General features: G+C 39.2%; 1 protein-coding gene across 2 annotated transcripts in view; it reads left to right on the top strand.

The window, feature by feature from the left end:
* Positions 1–220: 220 nt before the first annotated feature.
* The window catches only part of nck1.S (NCK adaptor protein 1 S homeolog), a 63,576-nt gene continuing 37,111 nt past the window's right edge, over positions 221–26,685 (top strand). Inside the window, exons 1-3 of one of the 2 annotated variants that reach the window (XM_041564069.1) lie at positions 221–240; positions 21,825–21,866; positions 24,443–24,487. The gene's annotated coding sequence lies outside the window, so the exon portion shown is untranslated. 2 annotated transcript variants of the gene reach the window in all.

Raw genomic sequence — 26,685 nt, 5'->3', positions numbered from 1 at the left:
GCCTGCCCAGACTTCTGCTTATCCTTCGTTCCTGCTGAATTGCTGCCTGCCATTTGACTTCGGATCCGGTTTGACTATTCTCTTCTCTGAAATCCCTGGTACCTCGCTTCGGCCTAGCCTCACTGGCTTCTCTCCACTCACGGCTTCCTCCTGTCTCATCCCCGGGTGGGTTCTGTGTTGTGTGAGCCGCTTGTGGGTCCTTATGATCTAGAAGAGGTCCATCGCTTCATAAACTATCCGGTAAGCCTGACATCAGGAGCAGTTAGCGTCTTCTCCTTTGATATTTTTACTACTTGTCTTTTTTTGTGAGTAGACATCTGTTTTTACTATTTATACATCATTAAAAGCTTTAATGCGCGATTGTTTCTTTTATTGCTTTTTCACACACTGATTGAATGGGATGCCATTGCTGAAACACTGTAGGATCAAGTTGTCTTTTGAAAAGCGACTCTTAACATTGTGTTTCCCTGCTAATTGGTAACAGGATTTTGAAAGCTTGCAATTATACCATTTGTGATATACTGTGTGTATATCTATATATATATATATATATATATATATATATATATATATATATATATATATATATATATATATATAGTATACAGATTAAAATTATTAGTAATAGCTCTTAATCATCCATCCACTCTGAAATAAACATTGTAAGTGCAATTTAGTTTTTGGTATCCAGGGCTAGAATGGGCCAGCAGGATACTGGGAAAAAACTCGAAGGCCCCACTGACCCAGACCTGCTTCCTGGCTGGAAAACCTGGGCGCTGCCCCCTGACCTCCCCACATGGCCCAGATTGTGGCAGGAAAGAAAAGAACTGCAGTACACAGTGTTGGTATGTAAATAATTAGTTCACTAAAGTCCTGCAGCAGGTTTGGTACCTGTGGGTTACCTGCAAAAAAACAGGTGACCTGCAAGTTTGACATTAGGGTGAGGGTATAGTTATGGGTTGGAAGATCTGTGGGTCTTCTCTATAGGAAGTTTTCTCCTTTACACATTTTTAATGGCTTTTTTTCTGCCCTGCCAACTTCTGATGATGTCACTGCTGGTTTAGAGCAACAGCACTTCTTGGTGGTCAGTGGGTCCAGGTACTATACCTGCTATCCCACAGTCACACTCCCTTCCCAGAGACTTTTATCCCACTGTTACTATAGACACCATCTCTCCCTACTATACCTGCTATCCCACAGTCACACTCCCTTCCCAGAGACTATTATCCACTGTTACTATAGGCACCATCTCTCCCTACTATACCTGCTATCCCACAGTCACACTCCCTTCCCAGAGACTATTATCCACTGTTACTATAGGCACCATCTCTCCCTACTATACCTGCTATCCCACAGTCACACTCCCTTCCCAGAGACTATTATCCACTGTTACTATAGGCACCATCTCTCCCTACTATACCTGCTATCCCACAGTCACACTCCCTTCCCAGAGACTATTATCCCACTGTTACTATAGACACCATCTCTCCCTACTATACCTGCTATCCCACAGTCACACTCCCTTCCCAGAGACTATTATCCCACTGTTACTACAGGCACCATCTCTCCCTACTATACCTGCTATCCCACAGTCCCTTCCCAGAGACTATTACCCCACTGTTACTATAGGCACCATCTCTCCCTACTATACCTGCTATCCCACAGTCACACTCCCTTCCCAGAGACTATTATCCCACTGTTACTATAGGCACCATCTCTCCTTACTATACCTGTTATCCCACAGCCACAGTCCCTTACATAGTAAGTTTGGTTGAAAAAAAGACACATGTCCATCAAGTTCAACCTTTTAAGTTTGTATATAACCTGCCTAACTGCCAGTTGATCCAGAGGAAGGCAAAACCCTCCATTGAAACCTCTCCAATTTGCCTCAGAGGGGGAAAAAATTCCTTCCTGACTCCAGTCCCTGGATCAACTTGTACTGTGAGCTATCTCCCATAACCCTGTATTCCCTCACTTGCTAAACACCATCCAACCTCTTCTTAAAGCTATCTAATGTATCAGCCTGTACAATTGATTCAGGGAGAGAATTCCACATCTTCACAGCTCTCACTGTAAAAGACCCCTTCCGAATATTTAGGCAGAACCTCTTTTCTTTCTTCTTCATGAAGTAAAATGAGACAGATTTGCCTGTCAGCAGGGGTGGAACTACAGAGGGGGGCCCAGGAGGTATAGGGGCCCCATAAAGCCTTAATACGGATACCATTTCATGAAATATTGGTAAAACAGGTCAACCTCTAGACATTTTGGTGGCCAGCCCCAAAATTGTCTGAAATTGAGGAATGACACTGGGAAAATGTAAGAATGCTGAAGAGGCACGGGAGACTGGGGTACAGAGCCCAAAATCTAGTAACTCTTGACTTCTACACGTCAGTCACATTGCATGCTGGGTATTGTAGTCTTACAATAAACTTTGCAGTCAACAAAAACTACATTACCCAACATGCAATGAGAGACACAGGCTTGGCACATTATGGCAAGAAAAACATTATGGTTTCCAAAGTACAAACCAGCCAAAGGCCCAAAAAGTAGCCCAAACCTGTACTTGGCTAGTTTGTACTTTCAAAACCTGCCTGGGCTTTAAATTTGCAGCCCAACTTGACTGGAAAACTGCCAACCCAGCAACCCTGCTTCCTGCCCTGAGCTTTGCTAATAGTGACATACAGTGAAACCAAACCCGGCGTCACTGACTCTGGCAGTTGCAAGCTCTGCGCATGCGCACGTCTCTCCTGACGTCAGTCAGAATAAGAATATAAAACTCAAATGACCAAATCACATAACCAAATACTGAAGTACTGTCTCTCCAGCTTGCGCTTCTCACTCAGCTCTTATTCCTTCCTTGTTATTTAAAGAATGAAACTAAAAGCGCCGCAGTCAGTGCAGTATATTATTCGATACACTAGTAAGCCCCAGCAGGAGAGTTGCGCATGCGCGGAGGTGCAAGGAAGCTTGCCGTGCCGTCACTACATTTTTTTGTAGTGGGTGTGGCCGCAGGGTGGAAGTATGACGACGCTTGGGTTGTGGCAAGGAAAAAGAGCAGCGTTCCTTGTACGTGGGCGTGACCCGGCGTGGTGGGCGGAGCTAGGTGGCCTGGCTGGAGAGCTGGAAGCTTGAGGCGGTGAGAATCTCTGTGAGGAGCGTGTGGTTGATATCTGTGCTGGGGCACATGTTGCCAGGCTCTGGGAGCGCGCCCTCCATACCCTGATCCGCTGTCTCTCTCAGGTGAGCTGCTTTGTGCCGTCAGGGCGTTGTGAGAGGAAGTTATGGTGGGCTTTATGGAGGGAGGGGTCGTGGGAAAGGGAGGAGAGGCCTGCTGAAGAGCTGAGTAGCATTCACATGAATATCTGGGGAGACCTGGAATGTCACACTCCATTCCTTCCAAACTGTTACGTGCTGTAACTTCCCAGCAGTCTCAGCGAGGAGGTCTATTGCCTGGTATCCCAGCTGTGCATCTACAGTTCAGTCTCTACAGTTCAGTCTCTACAGTTCAGCCTATTTATATAATCTATAGTAGTGTTTCTGAAGCAATTGCACCAGTTTTACCAGGGCAGCACAACACTACATTATGGGGCAGATTTATCAAAGGTCGAGGTGATTTTTCGAATGAAATAAAATTGAATTTCGAGCTAGGGAATAGTCAAAAATCTATTCGAATTTGAAAAAAACAATCAAAAAATGTGAATATCGAAATTCATCATGTACTGCCCCTTTTAAAATTCGACTTTGAGCATTCGTCATCTAAAACCTGCCGAATTGCTGTTTTAGCCTATGGGGGACCTCCTAGAACCCACTTGGTGTCAATTGGTGGACTTTGAAAAATCAAACCATTTTTTTGGGAGAAAATTTCGAATCGATGAGCTAAATTCGGCCGAATACAGACCTATTTGATTGAAAACGGACCTATTAGATCATAATTTCGGTTGGTCTTTTTGAATACGAATTTCAAAGTTTTTTTTTCAATTCGAAATTTGACTCTTGATAAATATGCCCCTATATGTTCATTATTTGAAATTTGGTGTTACTGTTCTTTTAAAGGGATTGTTCACCTTCCGAACACTTTTTCAGTCTAGTTGTTTTCAGATTGTTCTCTTGAAATGAAGACTTTTATCGATTACTTTCCATTTTTAATTTTTTTTTACTGTTTTTCCAATATCCAAGTTTACCGTTTAATGTTCCTGTTTCTGTTTTTTAAAACTGGCTGCTCAGTAATTCCAGTGCATATTCTAAACTTACAATTTTGCAACATTAAGTTGATACATTTCTCAGCAGCATCTCTGGTATATTAGCAACTATTGTATCAATTCTAACAGCTGTCTGTAATAAAACTCAAGGATGTGTAGATAACTAGTCAGAGTCCTGCGCGGGTCCATTTTTTGGAACCCGTACCCGACCCGTTCCTCGCAACCCGCATTCTTACCCGCTACCCAACCCTCAAGTACATTATCCGTGACCCGCTGACCATCAAGAATCAGGAAGTGCTGTCATTGTAAACTGGAAGTGACCATCATAAGTAGCTGTGATCAGAAAAAAGGAGTAAAACAGGAAGTGCTGTTGTAAACTGGAAGTGACATCATCGGAAGTAGACGTGTTCAGAAAAAAGGAGCAAAAATCACTATTGAGAAGACCCACGGCCCGACCTGCAGAACCGTCGACCCGCATCTATACCCGCACCCGGAACATCTACCAGCAACATGCAGGGTACCCGTCCCACTGCAGGACTCTACCTTCAGTCCATCGGACGAAGGTGGCGCCCGTGAACTCGGCAAGAGAGGACCTGCATGGAGGGGTGACTAACAAGTTAGGGGCATTTGCCCAGGGGGGTAGGAGGGCCATGGGGGGGAGGGTGGAGGCGTTTTGCGCTAAAAGGGGTTCCTTCTCCTTTAATCTGCAACTGCCTGGCTCTATTTCTCTTATACTGAAACTCAAGGATTCTGCTCAGCAGGGACAAATATAAGAAATGTATCAACTAAATGTATCCATTTAGAACAGTTTAAAGGTTCGTGACCCCCCTCCCAGAGCTGCTTTAGAAAGGTGAAAAATGAGACTTACACTTCAATATTAGAAAAACTGTCACATATAGAAAGTAGAAAATAATTGGAAAAAGTCTTTGTTTCTGGTGAACTATCTGAAACCAACTGAACGGAAAAAGTGTTGGAAGGTGAACAGCCCCTTTAAGGCATTTTATTCATCAGAGAGGGGTCAATCACAGTCTATGCATTGGTTCTAAACCAAGTGGACTCACAAATGCCTTCTTTTCTCTGGCCAAGTGGCTCAGAATCATGGGACTGAAAAGGAGCTGGCCCATAGGACTCATTTACAGGACAGATCAATGACTGGCCGGTTCATTTTAACCCATTCATTGTCACTTAATAGAACATCGCTGCAAAGAGCAGTTTTCCACGGGGAGCCATTTATTGATGGACATACTGGTCTTCGTGGTTGCATGAAGCAGGAAGCACTATTGCATTGCAACTGAATTACACAGCAGAAAGCAGCTTATAAAGGAAGTGTGCGTTGGTGTCGTTGCCGCTTACTTAAAACCATGTATATTTTATCCATAGTCCCTGGCAGATCATTTTAAATGCACTTAAATGAATGAATAACGATGAACACACAGTCTTGATGGTTGAGGTATAGGGCTAAGATCATGTATTATAAAGCAAAATGAGGTTACGTAAGAGACTGTGAAAGGCAGTGATTATCTGGGGTTTTTGAGGGTCAATGAAGGAAGGTATTGGTCAACATGAGCCAGAGAGTGTGTGATGGTGACAAGCAAATGATTGTGATATGTTTACAAGCTGATACCGGAAAATGAATAGCCCATGGTTCAGTGAGCCATAATTCAATTAATTCTTCATAGTTTGTGCTGAACTCCACAATGATCAACAGATCATATCCTTTAAGTACCTGTACCTTTCTATCACCTGTTATCCAGAATGCTCCGAATAACAGATCTTTCCGTAATTTGGATCTTCATAGCTTAAGCGTAGAACAGACATTTCCGTGCGCTTCTGTCGGGGGGAAAAAAAAGGTAACAAGGTAAGTAATACAAAAGTCAGATGGTGTTGCAGCGTTCGTCCAACGCGACACGACTGTCGGATGCAGACGCAGCGTTTGCATTGGACAGTCGTGTTGCGCCGGATGAACGATCTGACACCATTCGACTTTTGTATTACTTACCTTGTTTCCCGTTGCATCCGACTTGATGCTGGCGTTTTGTCGCCCAGCGTCGGATCCAACAGAAGCACACGGAAATTGTCCGTGTAGTTCTACCCTTAGTCTATTAGAAAATCCTTTAAACATTAAATAAACCCAATACGCTAGTTTTTGCTTCCAATGGATAATCTTAATTGGATCAAGTACAAGGTACAGGTATGGGATCCATTACCTGGAAACCTTTTATCCAAAAAGTTCTGAATTACAGGATGGCTCCCATTGACTCCATTATAATCAAATATATCCAAATAATTAACATTTTTAAGTGATTCACTGTTTCGCTGTAATAATAAGACAGTAGCTTGTACTTGATCCCAACTAAGATATAATTAATCCTTATTGGAGGCATAACAAGCCTATTGAGTTTATTTAATGTTTAAATGATTTCTAAGTAGGTCTAAGGTACAGAGATCTAAATTACAGAAAGATCCTTTATCCGGAAAACCCCAGGTCCCGAGTATTCTATATAATGAGTCCCATACCGTACTATTTTATTATTACATAGAAAAAGGAGATGTCCTTTACATAATTTGGAATTTACTAGATAACAGGTTTCCAGATAACTGGTCCCAAACCTGTTCTTCCACTTTTCTAAACTAGACTTTAAAACTGTTCTAGACTTTGCTAAAGCATTTGATAAAGTGCCATACAGAAGGTTACTGGTTAAATTAAGGAATGTTGGCCTGGAACATAGTATTTGTACCTGGATAGAGAACTGGCTAAAAGATAGACTACAAAGAGTGGTGGTAAATGGAACATTTTCTAATTGGACCAGTGTTGTTAGTGGAGTACCACAGGGCTCTGTACTAGGTCCCTTGCTTTTCAACTTGTTTATTAATGACCTGGGGGTGGGCATTGAAAGTACTGTTTCTATTTTTGCAGATGATACTAAATTGTGCAGAACTATAGGTTCCATGCAGGATGCTGCCACTTTGCACAGTGATTTGTCTAAACTGGAAAACTGGGCAGCAAACTGGAAAATGAGGTTCAATGTTGATAAATGCAGGTTATGCACTTTGGCATTTATTGTGTAACTTTTTATTTATATTATTTTTGCCAGTGTGTTGGGAGTTTCCTTAAATTAGAAGGATCTTGGGGTTTTTGTAGACAACAAGTCTAATTTTGGGCAGTGTCATTCTGTGGCTACCAAAGCAAATAAAGTTCTGTCTTGCATAAAAATGGACATTAACTCAAGGGATGAAAACATAATTATGCCTCTTTATAGGTCCCTGGTGAGGCCTCATCTGGAGTATGCAGTGCAGTTTTGGACTCCAGTCCTTAAGAGGGATATAAATGAGCTGGAGAGAGTGCAGAGACTAAGTGCAACTAAACTGGTTAGAGGGATGGAAGACTGTCAAGGTTGTTTTCTCTGGGAAAAAAAAAACTTGCGAGGGGACATGATTACAAGTACATTAAGGACATTATAGACAAACCGCAGGGGACCTATTTACTCATAAAGAGGCCACCCCTTCAGACTAGAGCAAAAGTTGAATCAACTTAGGTGGTTCTTCACAGTGAGGACAGGGAGGTTGTGGAATGCACTGCCGGTTGATGTTGTGAATAAAGTAGCCCCTCTTGTAAAATATAAGGATATTATAAGTTACAGAGGAGTTTCATGACCATATAAAAACACGAGGCCAAAGGCCGAGTGTTTTTATACAGGTCATGGAACTCCGAGGTAACTTCTAATATCATCATTTTACAACTGGGGGTACTTTTATTTATTATAATACACAAATTTCAGTGAGTCATGTGACAGAAATGACATCAGAACTCACCGTTTATAAGGATATAATTTACAAGATATTCATAGCTTTTGTGTATTATATTGTAATATCGACTATCAGATGGCCTTCCCATGATTAGGAGCTTTCTAGATTACTGGTTTATGGATAAGGAATCCCATATCTGTGTGTGTATATATGTATGTATTATATAAACACTGATGTTGTGTACCTGGTTTTAAGGTTTTCTTTATGTGTTCGATCATTCTTAGGTGGACTTCACTTTATATTTTGTTTCTCTATACATAATAATTTCTTTCAAATCTGTACTAAAACGTCAACAGATTTGGTGTTCCCCACTTCCTGTGAGATTTGCTGCATGGCCAATTCACAAGTCGGGCGTAATCCTATAAAATCCATATTTCTTTGGCTTTACTATCTTAGTAAAACGGTGATATGCCCATGTTCGTTTTATGTTTCCGTTCAGTAGTTATGGCTTGGTAACCTGCAATTATTCTACTTTTTCGTAAAAATTTTAAAATGCATGTTCGTAAAATTCTCATAGATCTCTGGAAATTGGTTGTCATGCTGTTGTTTCATTTTTAATATGGAGAAAATGGTGTTGTCAAATCCTCTAGGTTTCAAAAGAATCATTTTCCATCACTGAAGGAGAAAAGAAAGGAGAAGAAAAGCCTAAATGTATTTGCTAAGCTGTTGGCAGGGGCTTCTCTCCAGCTGAGATTTTTTTTCAGGCTTATTTTTATTTAATCTTTTGGGAATTGTGGGAGCTGCACATTTTCCAGTGGGGGGTAACAAATGTAAAACCAGTATAAAATCAGCCCAACTAGGTTTTTTTTTTTGTTTTATCGTAATTCACAGGCCGTGCTACCATTTTATTCTAAGTACACTGTGGTAAAGGCAATAAAGGAGATGCTGCTATTTAAAGTGGTCTTTCTGTCCCTCTCCATTCTCTGGCCTGGTGGTTCTGACTTTGGAAATAGATCTGTGGAGAAGCATGCAGAGTTAACTTATGCTACATTGTTTTTAGACAGAAATAAATGTAAAAAATGGCAGAAGATTAATGAATGTGTGTTGTGAAGAATTACACTTTTTTTTTATTAGGCAAAATTTTATTTTTGGGTTTAAATCCCCCTAACACTTGTATTGTTTGCATTCATACTGTGAACTAAATTGTTTCTGTTCAGATACTAGAATTGCTGGATTCTGTTAATTTTTTATATGTAATTCCATTTGAGCTAACTATAGGCACTGTTACTATAGGCACCATCTCTCCCTACTATACCTGCTATCCCACAGCCACACTCCCTTCCCAGAGACTATTATCTCACTGTTACTATAGACACCATCTCTCCCTACTATACCTGCTATCCCACAGTCACACTCCCTTCCCAGAGACTATCCCACTGTTACTATAGGCACCATCTCTCCCTACTATACCTGCTATCCCACAGTCACACTCCCTTCCCAGAGACTATTATCCCACTGTTACTATAGGCACCATCTCTCCCTACTATACCTGCTATCCCACAGTTACACTCCCTTCCCAGAGACTATTATCCCACTGTTACTATAGGCACCATCTCTCCCTACTATACCTGCTATCCCACAGTCACACTCCCTTCCCAGAGACTATTATCCCACTGTTACTATAGGCACCATCTCTCCCTACTATACCTGCTATCCCACAGTCACACTCCCTTCCCAGAGACTATTATCCCACTGTTACTATAGACACTATCACTCCCTACTATACCTGCTATCCCACAGCCACACTCCCTTCCCAGAGACTATTATCCCACTGTTACTATAGGCACCATCTCTTCCTACTATACCTGCTATCCCACAGTCACACTCCCTTCCCAGAGACTATTATCCCACTGTTACTATAGGCACCATCTCTCCCTACTATACCTGCTATCCCACAGTCACACTCCCTTCCCAGAGACTATTATCCCACTGTTACTATAGGCACCATCTCTCCCTACTATACCTGCTATCCCACAGTCACACTCCCTTCCCAGAGACTATTATCTCCACTGGTACTGTAGGGACTCTACCTACTTTAGTTTTGTGCAGATTTATCAAAATGTAAAATTCAAAAACTCACCCATGTTCTATTCATTCCTATGGTAGTTTTAGAAGGATATTTATCAATGGGTGAAAATAATCGAAACTCACGTTTGACAAATATGCTTCCAAATATCCCATAGGAATGCATAGAACATGGGTGGTGAGTTTCTAGTTAGTAATAATATAACTGTAGCTTGTACTTAATCCTTATTGAAAGCAAAACCAGCCTATTGGGATTATATAACGTTTACATGATTTTCTAGTAGACTTAAGGTATGAAGTTCCAAATAACGGAAAGATTGGTTATCCAGAAAACCCCAGGTCCCGAGCATTCTGGGAAAAAAGGTCGCACACCTGTACTATACATCTTTTAACAATTGAATAAATTGTTCACTTTTGTGTATACACATACATACTGACAATGGGCAGTTCAGATGTTATGGCTTTCATTACTGTATAGTTTCCTAGTGTCTGGGGCATAATCAGATGCAGATTCTGCCTTATGCAAAGCAAGTTTGGGTGATCCCTCTGTAAAAAGAGGAGCGGTACTAGAAATCATGGAAAGCCAGTGAAGCATCTACAAGCATGTGTTTACCCACTATTTTCTTTGCACTGTGTTTTACCTTTCAGTTTCATTTTATGTTTAAGAAATTAAACAAATGCAGGGAATACATTTTAAACTAGTCAAAAAGGGTTTGGTGTAAAACGGAAAAACAGCAAATATATTTTTGATTTATGGGAACGTGAATTCAGTCAATGGCCTCCAGGCTATGCTGTAAATGACCAGCGAGAGAATGTGCCGCTCTTTTACAAAGTGTGTGGGTGGGTGGGAAGGAAGTGATTATTCACTAGTGCAGCAGTAACACCTTAAAGGGATGGTTCATTTTTAAGTTAACGTTTAGTATATTATAAAATGGCCAAGTCTAAGCAACGTTTCCATCAGTCTTCATTATTTATGTTTCTATAGTTTTTAAAATGATTCACATTTTTCTTCTTTCCAGCTTTCTCATGGGGGTCACTGACCCCCATCTAAAAACAGATGCTCTTTAAGGCTTCAAATTTATTGTTATTGCTGCAGTGATAATTTGCACCCCAGCAATCAGATTGCCTTAATTGCAAACTGAAGCGCTGCTGCATAAAAAGCTTAAAGCGATTCTGACATCAATCTTTTTTTTTTTTTTTTATCCTGCCAGTGGTTTTGCTATGCTGTAAGCATGCCTACTGTGCTGTTTTTTTTTTTTTAAAACGATTAATCTTTAACCTAAACGAGCGGATCTTGATGTTTACCTTTGAAGTATCCATTTTGGATCTTCCATTCTGTGCTTCGTGTTGTCACACCTCCTGTTAAAAAAAAAAAAACTGCAACAGCCAATCCGATGCGTCCGTTGTCTTGAGGCGCTTCTGCCCTTACTGCTTCATGCGTCCGTGACGTCATCGCGCATTGCGCCGCATCACGTGACATAGGCGGCCAATAGGAAACGCCTGCACGGATTACATTGTAACAGGCGCAAAAAGTTAAACATTTTAAAATGAAGCACAATAAAGTTGCTTGATGGGGAGATTGAAGGGAGTGGGTGGGAAACAAATGGTTAATGCTACTTCAGGATAACGCTGATTCTCTGTGTGTAAGAAAGGAGGGGGGGAGTACTTTAGATAAGGACAAGCTTACTGTTGCGTCTGCTTCAGATTTGTGTACAAAGAGGGGGAGACGAGTGAGGGAGAAGGAAGACCTTTGAAGCAGGCAGGCGAGAAGCCTGTTCGCTAAACAATTATTTGTAAAAGGAGGAGGCGTGGGAGAGGAGGGAGACCCGAGCTTAATTAAGGGCTATTCCACACGGGGAGATAGCGACGCGTTTGCGGTCGCAGCGACAAAGCGCCGCGACAGTCGCCGCGACCGGCGCAGGCGACAGTTTTGTATGGGCGCCTATGTAAAAACGCCTGTGCTAACCACACGAGGCGATGCGCTTTTCAACAGTCGCCTGAAAATGCCTCGCCAGGCTTTTTCAGGCGACTGTTGAAAAGCGCATCGCCTCGTATGGTTAGCACAGGCGTTTTTACATAGGCGCCCATACAAAACTGTCGCCTGCGCCGGTCGCGGCGACTGTCGCGGCGCTTTGTCGCCGCGACCGCAAACGCGTCGCTATCTCCCCGTGTGGACTAGCCCTAACAAACTCAGGAGCTGCACAGAGAGACCAGCAACTGTTGTCACATGGGAGGGTCACGTGGTCGACTTACGCAGGCTCAAAGTAAGGGCAAATGAAGCTCAAAGCTCCTCCCATGGATGACGTCATCCAGCCACACTGAAAACAGGAAGCAGGGGAGAGAAACAGTCGGAGACAGTCGGGTAGAAAACTGAGTATTGCATTTACTGTGCAAAAGAAAACTCTAAGGAGAAAATCTTTTGCATGACCTATAGGTAGGTTTAGATGAAGTATTATTATTTATTTTTTTTTTTTTTGGTGTCAGCTTCTCTTTAATGACGCAACAAACACAAGTAATAATAAAAATGAATACCAATTGCAAATCTTCTCAGAATATCACTCTACATCATACTAAAAGCTAACTCAAAGGTGAACAACACCTTTCATGAGTAAAGCTCATTCATTCATTTGTTCGATATTCCGTGCGTGTATGGTGGGATATCGGCTCGTCGATCAGGCTGGACGGAAAGTTTTGATCGGGTGCCTTTTTTGAAGGCACCCAAACATTGGCCATTGTTAGTGCTGAATCATCAGATACAGGTAGAATTCTTTTGTTTCTACTTGTATATCTGACGATTCAGCTCTACACGTGTGTATTGAAACGAACGATCTTTCTTGGAAAGAAAGAAAGATGGTAATTGTTACGTCTATGGCCACCTTTAGTAGCAGGCTGAATGTTGGCAGACTCAAGTCCTTTGTTCATATAGTGCAAAACTGCCACAAAGATCAAAACTTTCACTTCGCAGAAAAGGAAGGACCTAAAGGTGGCCATACATGGGCCGATAAAAGCTGCTGATAGACAGTCGGCAGCCTATTGGCCCGTGTATGGGGCCCTCCAACGTGATTACCTGATGGAAATCTGTCCGAAAGTCGTTTTTCATTGTATATTCCCAGTTAGAATGGAAATTCTGATTTTATACAAATCTACTTAATGCTTTGTTCAGACAAACCAAGAATTTTAGATTTTTTTTCAAACTGCCTCTGACTTCCATAAAAATTAGATCCAATTTCTAGGGAACAGAGCAGTCATTTCTACTTTTTCTCCCCCCCCCCCTTTCATTTGAAAACTGCAAGAATGAAAAGACCCAGAAAGAGCTGAAGTGGCCACTGTGGGAGTTTGAAGGAAGTTTTCTAAGTATGCAACTAAACTGCATTACAGAGGATAACTCCTCCAAGAGTCTGTATAAGGGTTATACAGTGCTTGGAACATCTGGTGTAATATTACCAATGCTTTTGTAAAGAAACTATTCTAGACTTCCTGCTGTCCGTGTCTCACAACACATTTTAGTTGGGCTGCAGTGAGCATAGCATACCTCCCAACATTTTAGAAATTGAAAGAGGGACAAAAAGAGTTGCCGCGTGCATTGCTGGGAAATTTTTTGGACCACACCTGATTTTGTGGCCCCTAATTACCATGTTAATTTTACAAATTTGGCAGGTTATGAAAGTTTGAACACATTTCTGTGTCTTTTTTCAGTTATTACAGTTTTGTTAATGAAGGTAAATTGCCCTTTAAAGTGGACCTGTCACCCAGACACAAAAATCTGTATAATAAATGTCCTTTTCAAATTAAACATGAAATCCAATTTCTATTTTTTATTAAAGCATTCATAGCTGTTGTAAGCTCATTTAAAAATCTCAGCTGTCAATCAAATATTGTCTGCCACTCATAGAGGCGGGGCAGACAATTACTTTCACTTTCCATTCAGCACTTCCTAGATGTCACTGCTCTCCCCATATTCCCCCGTTCTCTTTACCATTTAATTGTGTAGCCAGTGCATGGGGATGGACATCAGCTCCCCCATTCTGGTGCACAAACAAGATTCTGAGATGATGCAAGGCTTGCCTTAATAACAGTGTCCACAAATGGCTGCTGCCTGCTTGCTATAATTTTGAAATCCCAGACTGAATGAAGCAAGATCCAAATAATTTATATAGTGTAATTAAAGTTCATTTTGCTTGACTAATGTGATAAAATAGGATTTTGAATAATTTTTTTTGGGTGACGGGTCCCCTTTAAGCTGTGAGTCTAACTTCTCTTAAGACATTTTTATCTTAATTGTTACAATTACTTATTTGGTTATATCAAAATTGTTACAAAAAGTATCTTTGTGCACCTGGTGACTGTTCTTGGCTCTGTCAAAAGCCAATTAAGTTAGAAACTTTGTATCTTTGTCTGGCTGTCCGGTGCAAGAGATGAAAGAGAAAGTTGGGACAAGTCAGTAACAAGCTGGGACTGCGGGTTTAGCTGTCAAAAGAAGGACTGTACCGCTCAAAACGGGACAGTTGGGAGGTATGGGCATAGTTGAGTAGTTCCTTCTCAACTTAAACATGCACTTGTCACCTCCATTCTGAAAAAACATCTCTTGATCCATCCAATCTCAGTAGTCCGTGATAAAGGTAAGTTCCGTGCTAGATGTACAAGATTTGTACTTGCATAAAAGGTTGGACCCACTTGTCCTTGTGAAAAAAGTCAGTGTAATAAGGTTGCAGTGCGCTTATAAGACTTCGGGTTTCCCTAGGGAAAAAAAGACTAGATGGTGTATTACCCTTTGGACCAGTAACATCAAAAAATGTAATTGTTTTAAAGTAATAAAAATAAAATGCAGTGTTGCCCTGCACTAGTAAAACTGCTGTGTTTGCTTCAGAAACACTACGTTAGTTTATATAATTAAACTGCTGTGTAGCAATGGGGGCAGCTGTTCATATGAGAAAAGGCTCAAGTTACACAGCAGATAAGCTCTGTAGAACATAATGTTATCTGTTATCCATTATTTATCCTGTGCCATATAGCCGTTTTTCAATTTCCGCCATTGATACTCAGCAGCTTGTTTATATGAACTATAGTAGTGTTTCTGAAACAAATACATTAGTTTTAAAACACTTTCAATCGATCTTTTTCGATGGCCCCAATGATTTATTACTTACAGGATCGCATTAGTCGTTGGAGCAACTGCGGATGTTCTCTCAAGCTGCTCTTAGAGAGCGGTGATTTTAGCGTGGGTCTTCCTTCTCAGTGTTCTTTCGTAATGGCCTTGCGAAGCGGTGTTCTTGGCGCTGTTTAGCCGGTCACTAGTCCAATGTTCTCCGTTCTGATTTCAGATTGCATCCTTGGTACCTAAAGGGTCACGCATGGCATCCTATGAACTCCGCAAAACTTCTATGCAGTGTTTGTGTGAGTAGTTAAAGTTGTATACGGTTAAATAACAATGGGGATTCTTTCCTCCATTAGTGATTATTCTGTAACATATAAAAAGTAGCCCAACGCGTTTCGTATTAGTTAATACTTCACCGACAGATATGGGTTCCGTTCCACGACCTAAGGAAACTGTTATGCTACATGCCAATTTTGTCCTTATTAGAATGTAAGTTTTGTTTTTTTTTTTTTTTTCAAATATGGCTAACTCAAAGGGTAATACACCATCTAGTCTTTTTTTTCCCTAGGGAAACCCGAAGTCTTCATCTCTAAAGTGCTTGAGTGCCAAGTCTATAACCGACTGACACTTGATAAAGGGCTCTGCCCGAAACATGTAGTGTGCCTACACTGCTAATAAAACCACATTGCAGTTTAATTACTACCTGGAGCTGTTTGATTCTCTTAATTTTGAATGTGATTTCTATAACCCGCTAACGCTATTCCTCTGTGACAATAACCTGCTGGACTGCCTACAATCTGGTTTTAGGCAACAACACTCCAGTGAGACTGCCCTAACCTGACTAGTACAACCACTTCTCACTACTAATGCTGCATTTGACTCTGAATCATCTTCTCCTCCTCCAGTCCTTCCATTCACTTCCATTCTGTTCGTGTCTCTGTCATGGTTCTTTTCTTACCTCATTAATCGTTCCTTCAGTGTTTCTTACAATGGAGCATCATCTTCCGCCCTACCTTTTTCTGTTGGGGTTCCTCAAGACTTTGTCCTGGCCCCTTATTATTCTCTCTATACTTCCTCTGCAAACTAATCAAATTGTATGGCTTCTAATACTACCTCTATGTTGACGATTCTCAGATTTATCTCTCTTCTCCTGATCTCAACCCAGAGCTCAACCCGGGTCTCTTCCTGCCTGTCTGCTATCTCTACTTGGATGTCACAACCCTACCTTAAATTAAACCTCTCTAAAATGCAATTGATTATTTTTCATCCAACTAACAACCCAAAAATAAATACAGTAGAACCCCCATTTTAAGTTTTTCAGGTGACCAGAAAAAATTGATGTAAAATCCAGGAAAATGTAAAATCAGGGAAATGTATTGTGTATAATATATAGGTGGGACCACAAAACAACAATGTAAAATGAGGGAAAACTTAAAATCAGGGGATGTAAAATGGGGGTTCTACTGTATAACAATTAACAATTCCACTATAACCCCATCTCCCCAGGCCTGGTGCCTTGGGGTTATCCTAGATTCAGCCCTGTCCTTTACTCCTCATCCAGTCACTTACAAAATCATGTCACTTCCACCTAAGGAACATATCCATAATACAATCATTTATCACCCAAGGTGCAGCCAAACTTTTTATTCACACTCTCATCATATCACATCTAGACTACTGTAACTCTGTTAATTGACAATCTCTCCAGTCCATAATGAACACTGCTGCCAGGCTTATACACCTCAACAACCGCTCCTCTTCTGCCATACCATTCTGCCTTCACCGGCTTTCACTAACTTTCAGAATAAAATTGAAACGTATGTCCCAACATTCAAAGCAGTTCATAACTGTGCTCCTCCCTGTATCTCTGAACTCCTCTCTAGATACTCTCCCAAACAAATGCTCCTCTACTGACCTGCTCCCCAACTCTTCTCTCATTACTTCCTCACATGCGCATATTCAAGACTTTGCAAGGGCTGCACCCTCCTCTGGAATTCTCTCCCACAGTCTGTCTGACTTTTTCCGAAACTTTCTGCTTTCAAAAGACCTCTTAAAATACTCTTATTTAGAGAAGCTTACTCTTATTCTGTACAGCTACAAAATGCAATACCATTAGGATATACCTCTAAAAAGCGTTAGTTTGAAGGGTGAGAAACTATATGGGTGATCTCAGTTGGGGACCCTTTGTAATTACTATTGACTATTTGACACTGGAGTGGCAGAAGGGGCAGAACGTAAAATAGGTCTTGAAATATTGATTTAACCACATAACTTCATGCTGAATTCCACACATTCATGCGGCATGCTTTACCTCAAGGTGTACTATTTTTGTCAGTTTGTTTTGCATGGGAATAGGAGCGCCCACTACAACAATGAGATTAGTTAAAACTCCCAGTGAGGTTTGGGATCACTTTCCATGACATGTGATTTTCAGCCCAAACAAATGAAAAGTGTTCTTAATTAATTAAAATGTACTGTTGCTGTGCTCTGGTAAAAGTGTTTTTTTCAGAAACCCTGCTAAATAATTAAGCTGCTGTATAGCCATGGGTCAGGTCAAGTTGAATTTGAGCTAAACGACACCGGTTACTTAGCAGATAACTGATAAGCTCTGTTGAATACAATGGGTTAAGTTCTTAGGGCAGAGACAGTCAAGACCGTTTCAGGGAGATTTAGTCTAAATCTAAATCGCCGTTGTGATGGCACTCGGAGCGCTTTGTTTTCCGAAGTTGCCTCACAAGGAAACTTATGAAAACGAAGCGCTCCGAGTGCCATCCCGCCATTGATTTAGATTCTAGCCGGCGGGCAGGCAGTTCAGGTAGATTAGTTGCCCGAAGAAGAGGCAATTTGTCACTGGGCGACTAATCTGCCCGACTCTTCTCGTCTGTCTCTGCCGTTATACAGCATTCTAATCCCATTGTATTCAACAGATCTTATCTGCTATGTAACCTGTGCCATAAAGCCTTCTTTCATTTTGAATGACTGCCCCTTTGACTATAGCTAACTTTTAGGGTCTGGCCACACGGCAGATTCGAGGAGATTAGTCGCCAGGCGACAAATTTCTTCTTCGCGGCGACTAATCTCCCCGATCTGCCTTCCGCTGGCTAAAATGTAAATCGCCTGGGGGCAGGCACATGGATCGATTCGTTTTCCCAAGTTGCCCGAAGTTTCCTCGTGAGGCAAATACAGTTGACTTCGGAAAATGAAGCGCTCTGTGTGCCTGCCCCCAGGAGTTTTTCATTTGAGCCAGCAGAAAGCAGAGGAAGGCAGATCGGGGAGACTGGCGACTAATCTCCCCGATCCTGCCCCTATGGCCAGACCCTAAGTATGATGTAGAAAGTGATGTTGTGAGACTTTTTGCAATTGTGTTTTTATTAATTGTGGTTTTTGAGTTTTTTTTTATAGCTTTTATTCAGCAGCTCTTCAGTTTACAATTTCAGCTGTCTGGTTGCTAGGGTCCAAACTTCTTTAGCAACCATGCTCTGCAGTGTCGGACTGGGACACCAGGGGCCCACCAAAAATTGATTTGGTGGATTCGGCAAAGATCCGGCCTTTTTCAGCAGGATTTGGCCAAATCCTTGTGCCTGGCTGAATCGAATCCCAATTTGCATATGTAAATTAAGGGGCAGGTAGAGAAATCACGTGACACTTTTTCCTTTCCTGCCTCTAATTTGCAGGATTCGGCCGAATCAAATGGTCGATTTGGTGCATCCCTATTTCTTTACATACTATAATCTATTATTCCACCTATTTAGCCTCTTTGTTCTCATAGAAATAGGCCAAATGTTTAGCAGTATAAGGGCCCACTGACTGAGTTTTCCTGGTATCCCGGTGGGCCAGTCCGACATTAATGCTCTGATTGAATAATAGATTGGACTATGAATAGGAGAGGGCCTGAATAGAAAGAAGAGTAACAAAAATTACATAGCATTTGTTTTTAGATGCGTCAGTGACCCCCATTTGAAAGCTGGAAAGAGTCAGAAGAAGGCAGCAAATAATTCAAAAACTATAAAAAATAAACAATGAAGAGTAATTGAAAAGTTGCTTATAATTGGCCATTCTATAACATACTAAAAGTTAACATAAAGGTGAACCATCCCGTTTGGGGCTATTGCCAGGAGACCTAGGTTCCATTTAGTATTTTTTAGCAACTCAACACCTTTCTCTGGATAAAATCTTTGTGATTTATATCATCCTGTGACTTGATTCATATTTATTTTGGGGCTCATAGCAACTACCCACTTAAGATGCCTAAGAGCAATTACATTTGTTAACTCAACCTTAGTGGGAGCGGAGCTGTAATATGAATCATGTCTTCTTTTAAACTTTGGATATGGGCACCATCAATGTCTTATGGGTGGGTTTTCCTTATCCGCCACAAAATTGCTTTTCTCCACCAGCAGCAGTCTGCTATTAATTAACTGCATGAATTAGCTATTGAAAACAAGTTCTCCCTTTTTCTCCCGGTTCAGAAGGTTAAACTGTGTTCACAAGCATATGCACAGACTAAATTAATATGGTTTATTTTGCTAGCGTCGCTATTGGGGGTGTTGCTGGTTTCAGCATTAATGTACTAGTACTAATAATTTTGGCCAGTTTATTCTGAAAACTCTATTGAAATTCACCAGTACTATAAAAACAATTAATAAATAAATATACATATATATATACATATATATATATATATATATATATATATATATATATATATAATGAAGGTATATAGTGGTCACGGTTGCCTGGGTGCTGTCCACAGTAAAGATACATAAATTTGCAGAGATGAGGCCGCACTCGCAGGTCTTATGAAGAGGAATCAGATTTTATTAGGCACGACCGACTTTTCGGCTGGTATCTATCTATCTATCTATTTATCATCTGTCCATCTATCTGTCTGTATGTCTGTCTGTCTTTCTGTCTATTATCTATCTATCTATCTATCTATCTATCTATCTATCTATCTATCTATCTATCTATATCTTTATATCTATCTATCTATATCTTTATATCTATCTATATAAATCTATATATATATATATATATATATATACACACATACATATATATATATATATATATATATATAATATATATATATATATATATATATATATATATATATATATATATATATATATATAGATATATATATACCGACATCCCGGTGTTGCTGGTCTTTTTGAATGCTATACTATTGGTGTCTGTGTCCCACTAAATAAATGTAGAATGCCTTTGTTGAGGCAAAAAGTAGGGTCATATATAAATACTGCATTGAGGAGGAGGAATGCTCTGTGCATATAAATCAACCATGAAAATTCAAAATAAATGAAGCTGCATATACAATTTAGAACACAATGTTGTGTGTCTGCACATTCAGCACAATAAAATATCACACTACATGTGAAACTGGGGACTGGAATTAATAAGACATGCCACATAATAAATATACGATTACCAGAGGGGTACAACGTTAAAGGGAATGTTAATAAATTTTGCCTAATAAAAGAAGACACCGTTCTAAGCAGCTTTGCAATATACATTCATTACTCATTTTATATGGTTATTAAGTTATTTGTATATGTATTGCTCTTCTCTATTCTCTGCCATGGTGGCTCTGACTTTTGAAACATTGTTTAATAAGTAACAGTGAGAAGTTAAAGGGATTCAGTCATGATTTTTATGATGTAGTTTTTATTTCTAAATTACACTGTTTACACTGCAAATAATTCACTCTACAATATAAAATGTCATTCCTGAACCAGCAAGTGTATTTTTTTTAGTTGTAATATTGGTGTGTAAGCAGCCATCTCAGGTCATTTTGCCTGGTCATGTGCTTTCAGAAAGCGCCAGCAGTTTAGGATGGAACAGCTTTCTGGCAGACTATTGTTTCTCCTACTCAGTGTAACTGAATGTGTTGCAGTGGGACCTGGATTTTACTATTGAGTGCTGTTCTTAGATCTACCATGGAGCTGTTATCTTGTGTTAGGCAGCTACTATCTGGTTACCTTCCCATTGTTAAATATAATAAAATCTGTTTACTCTTTTGAAAAATGGATTTCAGTGCAGGATTCTGCCGGCGCAGCACTATTAACTGATGAAACATTTTTTTAAAAAAAAACATGTCTTTCCATGACAGAAACCCTTTAAGGTGGCCATACACAGGCAGATTTAAGCTGTTGATTTGGGTCCTTTAGACCAATTCTGTAGCGTATCCGCCATAAAAAAAAAGCTGTGCCTGTATGTCTGCCAACACATTGTGTTTGGGCACCTAAAGTCTGTGCCCGAGGCATGTTTACTAAATAAAATATACTAACAATATGCAATGTGATCTTTAATTTGGCAAAAAAAGTATTGATTGTCCTATGTTTCAAGCCTTGCACATTAGTTTTAATCATTTATTTTGACTGCAAGAATTCCTCCCCTTCTCGCCTAGTATTTTCAATTTGGCCTCTTGTACATGAGCCGAATTATTCTTAGGTGATTCACATTTCCTAGTAAGCGTTTAGATCAACAGACACAACTTTCTCAGTTTTTTTCCCGACGCTCAATAGCATGCTTTTGTATGTGTGAACAGGGCCATAGATAATCATTTACCTTATTTATTGTGCAGTGTGATGCATTTAAAATAAATTTAAAATTGTATTTCCCAATTCTTTACTGTTGTTTGTCTCCTATTAACATGTTGTAATTTTGCTTATTTATAGATGGATTTCCTTGCTATGAAGAAGTGAGTTGGATTGTATAAGGTATGAACAGATACTTAATATATTTATTTGGTTATACAAGCATGGCACCTGTTATCCAGAACGCTCGGGACCTGGGGTTTTCCGGATAATGGATCTTTCTGTAATTTGAATAGAAAATTATGCAAACATTAAAGGGGACCCGTCACCACAAACAAAAAAATATTCCAAATTCTATTTGTTAGTCAAGCAATATTAACTTTAATTACACTGTATAAATTATTTGAATCTTGTTTCCATCAATCTGGAAACTGAGAATTTTACCAAGCAGGCAGGAGCCATTTTGTGGGCACTGTTATTAAGGCAAGTCTTGTATCATCTCAGAATCTTGTTTGTGCACCAGAATGGGGGACCTGATGTCCATCCCCATGCACTGGCTACACAATTAAATGGTGAAGAGAACGGGGGAATGTGTGGAGAGCAGTGACATCTAGGAAGTGATGAATGGAAAGTGAAAGTAATTGCTTGCCCCGCCTCCATGCCTAAGGCATAGAGGAGGGGCAGACAATATTTGATTGACAGCTGAGATTTTTAAATAAGTTTACAATGGCTATGAATGCTTTAATAAACAAAAAAAAAATTGGATTTCATGTTTAATTTGGAAAGGACTTTTATCATACTGATTTTTATCTCTGGGTGACAAGTCCACTTCAAATAAACCCAATAGGCTGCCTTTGCATCCAATACGAATTAATAAAATCTTAGAGTAAAAGGAAATCATTTTAAAAAAAATTCAGATTATTTGGCTGAAATCGAGTCTATGTAAAATGGCCTTTCCGTAATTCAGAGCTTTCTGGATATCGGGTTTCCGGATAACGGATACCATACCTATAATAAAACGTGTATTTATCAGGAATTATTTCAAGTGAACAATAATTAACGTTACCTGTGCAACCCAATACAGACCCAAAATTAGTTTTAAAGATGTTGGATGTCAGCATCTTCTGACAATGGATGAGTTCATTTTAAGAATAGGTGAAGTTTTATGGTCCTAATAGGGCCCTCTCTGTGGGATGGGGGTGTGTGAAAATGAAGATACTTTGGTCCATGAAGCCATGTAACTGGGCAAGAGGTTGGGTGGGTTAGAGCAAAGAATGACAAAATAAATATGCTTCTAGGTACACAGCTTGGTTTCCTTATTGAGAAAACATGCCTTGTGCAATCCCCACACACTGCTTCTCTACTGATTGCAATTGTGCGTGGGCTGTTCTCTGGGTAAATATTGTGACTGTATATGACAAATGGAAACCATGACAGTTACCTATTTTGCTGTGTTTTATTTTGGCATCCACTGGCTAGTGTAAGACGTTCATTATGTGACACAGGTGCAAGCAAACTGCATTTGCAGACCCCGTTTTTGTTTCATGCTGCACCTGCGTTTTGGTTTCTCGAAATTCTTCCAAGTGTTGGTAGGGGAAGTTCCTGTGGTTAAGCAGCATTCTTCTTTCATTCTCGGTTTTACACTTTATATTGAAAAAAAAAGACTTATATTTAGGTTCCCCTTATGATAATTTTTGAATTTACATGTATGCACCTGAGTTAGTACAAAATGGCTTTACCCTCATCATAGCATAGGCCTTAATGCACTCAAGTATTATGTACTGGCTACCCCAAAAAATATGCCTTTTTGAAATCCAAAGTATTTGTATTTATATAGTTGAAGAACTAAAGTTAAAGGGGAACTACTGGGAAAAAGAAAATTTAATATAAGCTTCATCATACTGACATAAGAAACTTAAATACGATCAATTAAATATTCTGCATTGTTTCTGAAATAATCAAGTTGATGTTCACTATTCCTCTCTGAGCATCTGTTTCTCTTCATTCTGTCTTCTTGCAGGAGTTGAGTGTCGGATAATTATTGACGCTTATATCCAATATCTTATGTGGGGGGGGGGTCCCTTTCCTAGCTGATGTATTAGAGCTCACTCAAATAACTGATTCCAGTGCAAACAAAATCTAACAAAATAACTGCCTTTTACACAAATTCTGCATGTAGAGAGACATGATGTCTGGTGATTTTAATAGAGTGAGCTCTAATACATCTTCTAGGCAAAAGGAGCCCCCTAAAAGATATATTGGATCTAACTGTCAATATCTGACACCCAACTCCTGCATGAGACAAAATGAAGAGAAACAGATGCTGAGAGAGGAACAGTGAAGAAAAACTTGATTATTTCAGAAACAGTACAGAATTTTTAATTGACTGTATTTAGAAAACTTATTTCAGTGTGAAGCTAATATTACATTTTAATTTTTTCAATAGTTCCCCTTTAAAATCACTAGAGGTTCCAGTAATGTTAGGCACCGTCCAATGATTATTCCGAATATATATATATATATATATATATATATATATATATATATATATATATATATATATATATATATATATATATATATATATATATATATATATATATATATATATATATATATATATATATATATATTTTTTTTTTGATTCTTTATTTGAAGAGCCCTCTCATTATGTTGAGGGGAAATGCTGTTTGATCAAAGCGAGTAATAATTTAATGGTGATAACTGTTTATCTAATTATTATTTATCGATTTATTTAGGTCAGCCATACCTAAGTGTTGGAAGAGTTGATGTGGATGTTGAAGGTAGGTAATGCTATCAATATAATAAATAACGTACTTGTACCTTTTTATATGTTGTGTTTTGTGTCCAAGTCTCTTCTGTATTCCCTTTCATTGTTTCACCAAAGAAATACCTGCACAAGTGTTTTATATTCCCTTTGTATGAATTAAATAATATTTTTCATGTCCAATCCTTGAGCCAAAAGAATGGTACTAAGATATTAGCCACAAGCTGAAAGTTGTATGTATGGATCATTACATGTAAGATCACAGGTTGGCTGATCATATTTTTCCTCTACCGGCTCTTTTGAATATCAGCCTTAGTACAGTACAGGTATTGGATCCATTATCCAGAAAGCTCCCGATTACGAAAAGGCCATCTCCTATAGACTCCATTTAGATCAAATAATTTAAATTTTTAAAAATGATTTCCCTTTTCTATGTAATGATCAAACAGTACATTGTACTTGATCCCATCTAAGATATAATTAATCCTTATTGGAAGCATTGTTTTTTTATATTTTTTATATATATATATATATATATATATATATATATATATATATATATATATATATATATATATATATATATATATATATATATATATATATATATATATAGACAAATACAAGATTCCTCTGCACTCAACCCATTATCAATATATTTAAGACAGCGACATTTTGTGCATACTGCTACTGAAAAATGCCTTACCCTTTAAACAAAACAGGGATTGTTTGTCCATATATTGCAATATATTTAAGCTGGCCAACTACGTCAAAGTCATCCCATATCTGGCCAGTCCTATGCTCAATTTTCATCTGATTCATTAAGAATTCTATGGTTTAATTATACATTTTATAAAAGGGACGAATACGTTTTACCTGCAACTTACTAGCGGCTTTCAAAGTAAAACTCCCAAACTTGGCTGCCCTTTTATTAGACACCAGTGGGATCACCTGACTATAGTTGGAGGGGGTGGGGAAAATATATTTCTATATTTTTGTTTATTGCTTTTAATACAAACAGTAACAAAAAATAACGAAAACAAATACATGAAGGAAAAAAAAAAACAGGTGGGTATGCACTGTTCCAGTAGTAATAACAGTAAAATATTGGTCTTAATGTGGGATGTCCTCCAGGTCTATAGAGTCCAGCCAGCATTGCCAAGCCTGGTTATTAGGTTTAATTCATGTTTACTTGATTTTCTAGTAGACTTGAGGTATGAAGATCCAAATTACGGAAATATCCCGAGCATTCTGGATAACAGGTCCCATAGCTACAACTGTAGTTATCTCACACAGAACCTAAGGACACTTCCAGAAATCCACCCATAATTAAAGGGGTTGTGCATCTTTAAATTAACTTTTAGTAGGGTGTAGAGAGTTATATTCTGAGACAATTTGCATTTGGTTTTTATTTTTTATTATTTGTGGTTTTTGAGTTTTTATTCAGCAACTCATCGGTTTGCAATTTCAGCAATCTGGTTGCTAGGGTCTAAAGTACCATAGCAACCAGGCACTTATTTGAATAAAAGACTGGAATATGAGTAGGAGAGGTCTGAATAGAAAAATGAGTAATACAAAGTAGCAATAACAATACATTTTGTAGCCTTACAGAGCATTTTGTTTTTAGATGGGATCAGTGACCATCATTTGGAAGCTGGAAAGAGTCAGAAGAAAGCAAATAATTTAAAAACTATAATAAATAAATAATGACCACTAATTGAAAAGTTGCTTAGAACTGGCCATTCTGTAAAATGTTTTTTTTATTATTTAGCTTTTTATTCAGCAGCTCTTCAATTTGCATTTTAAGCAATCTGGTTGCTAGGGTGCAAATTCCGCTAGCGACCTTGCACTGATTTGAATCAGAGACTGGAATATGAATAGAGAGGAGTGAATAGAAAGATCAGGAATATCTATTAGCAATAGCAATACATTTGTAGCCTTACAGAGCATTTGCTTTTTAGAAGGGAGTCAGCGTCGCCCATTTGAAAGCTGCAAAGAGTCAGAAGAAAAAGGCACATAACTTTAAAACTTTAAAAAAATAAATAATGAAAACCAATTGAAAAGTTGCTTATTATTGGCCATTCTATAACATACTAAAAAATGTTTTCTTAATTGAGACTTCAATAAAATATACACCAGTATACATCTATTTATCAAGATGTGAGACACCACAGAAAAGCTCATTGTGGCTCATTTATCAACACTGGGCACATT

Source organism: Xenopus laevis, chromosome 5S (genome assembly GCF_017654675.1).
Source record: "Xenopus laevis strain J_2021 chromosome 5S, Xenopus_laevis_v10.1, whole genome shotgun sequence".
NCBI lineage: Eukaryota > Metazoa > Chordata > Amphibia > Anura > Pipidae > Xenopus > Xenopus laevis.
This window is presented reverse-complemented; position numbering and strand designations above follow the sequence as displayed.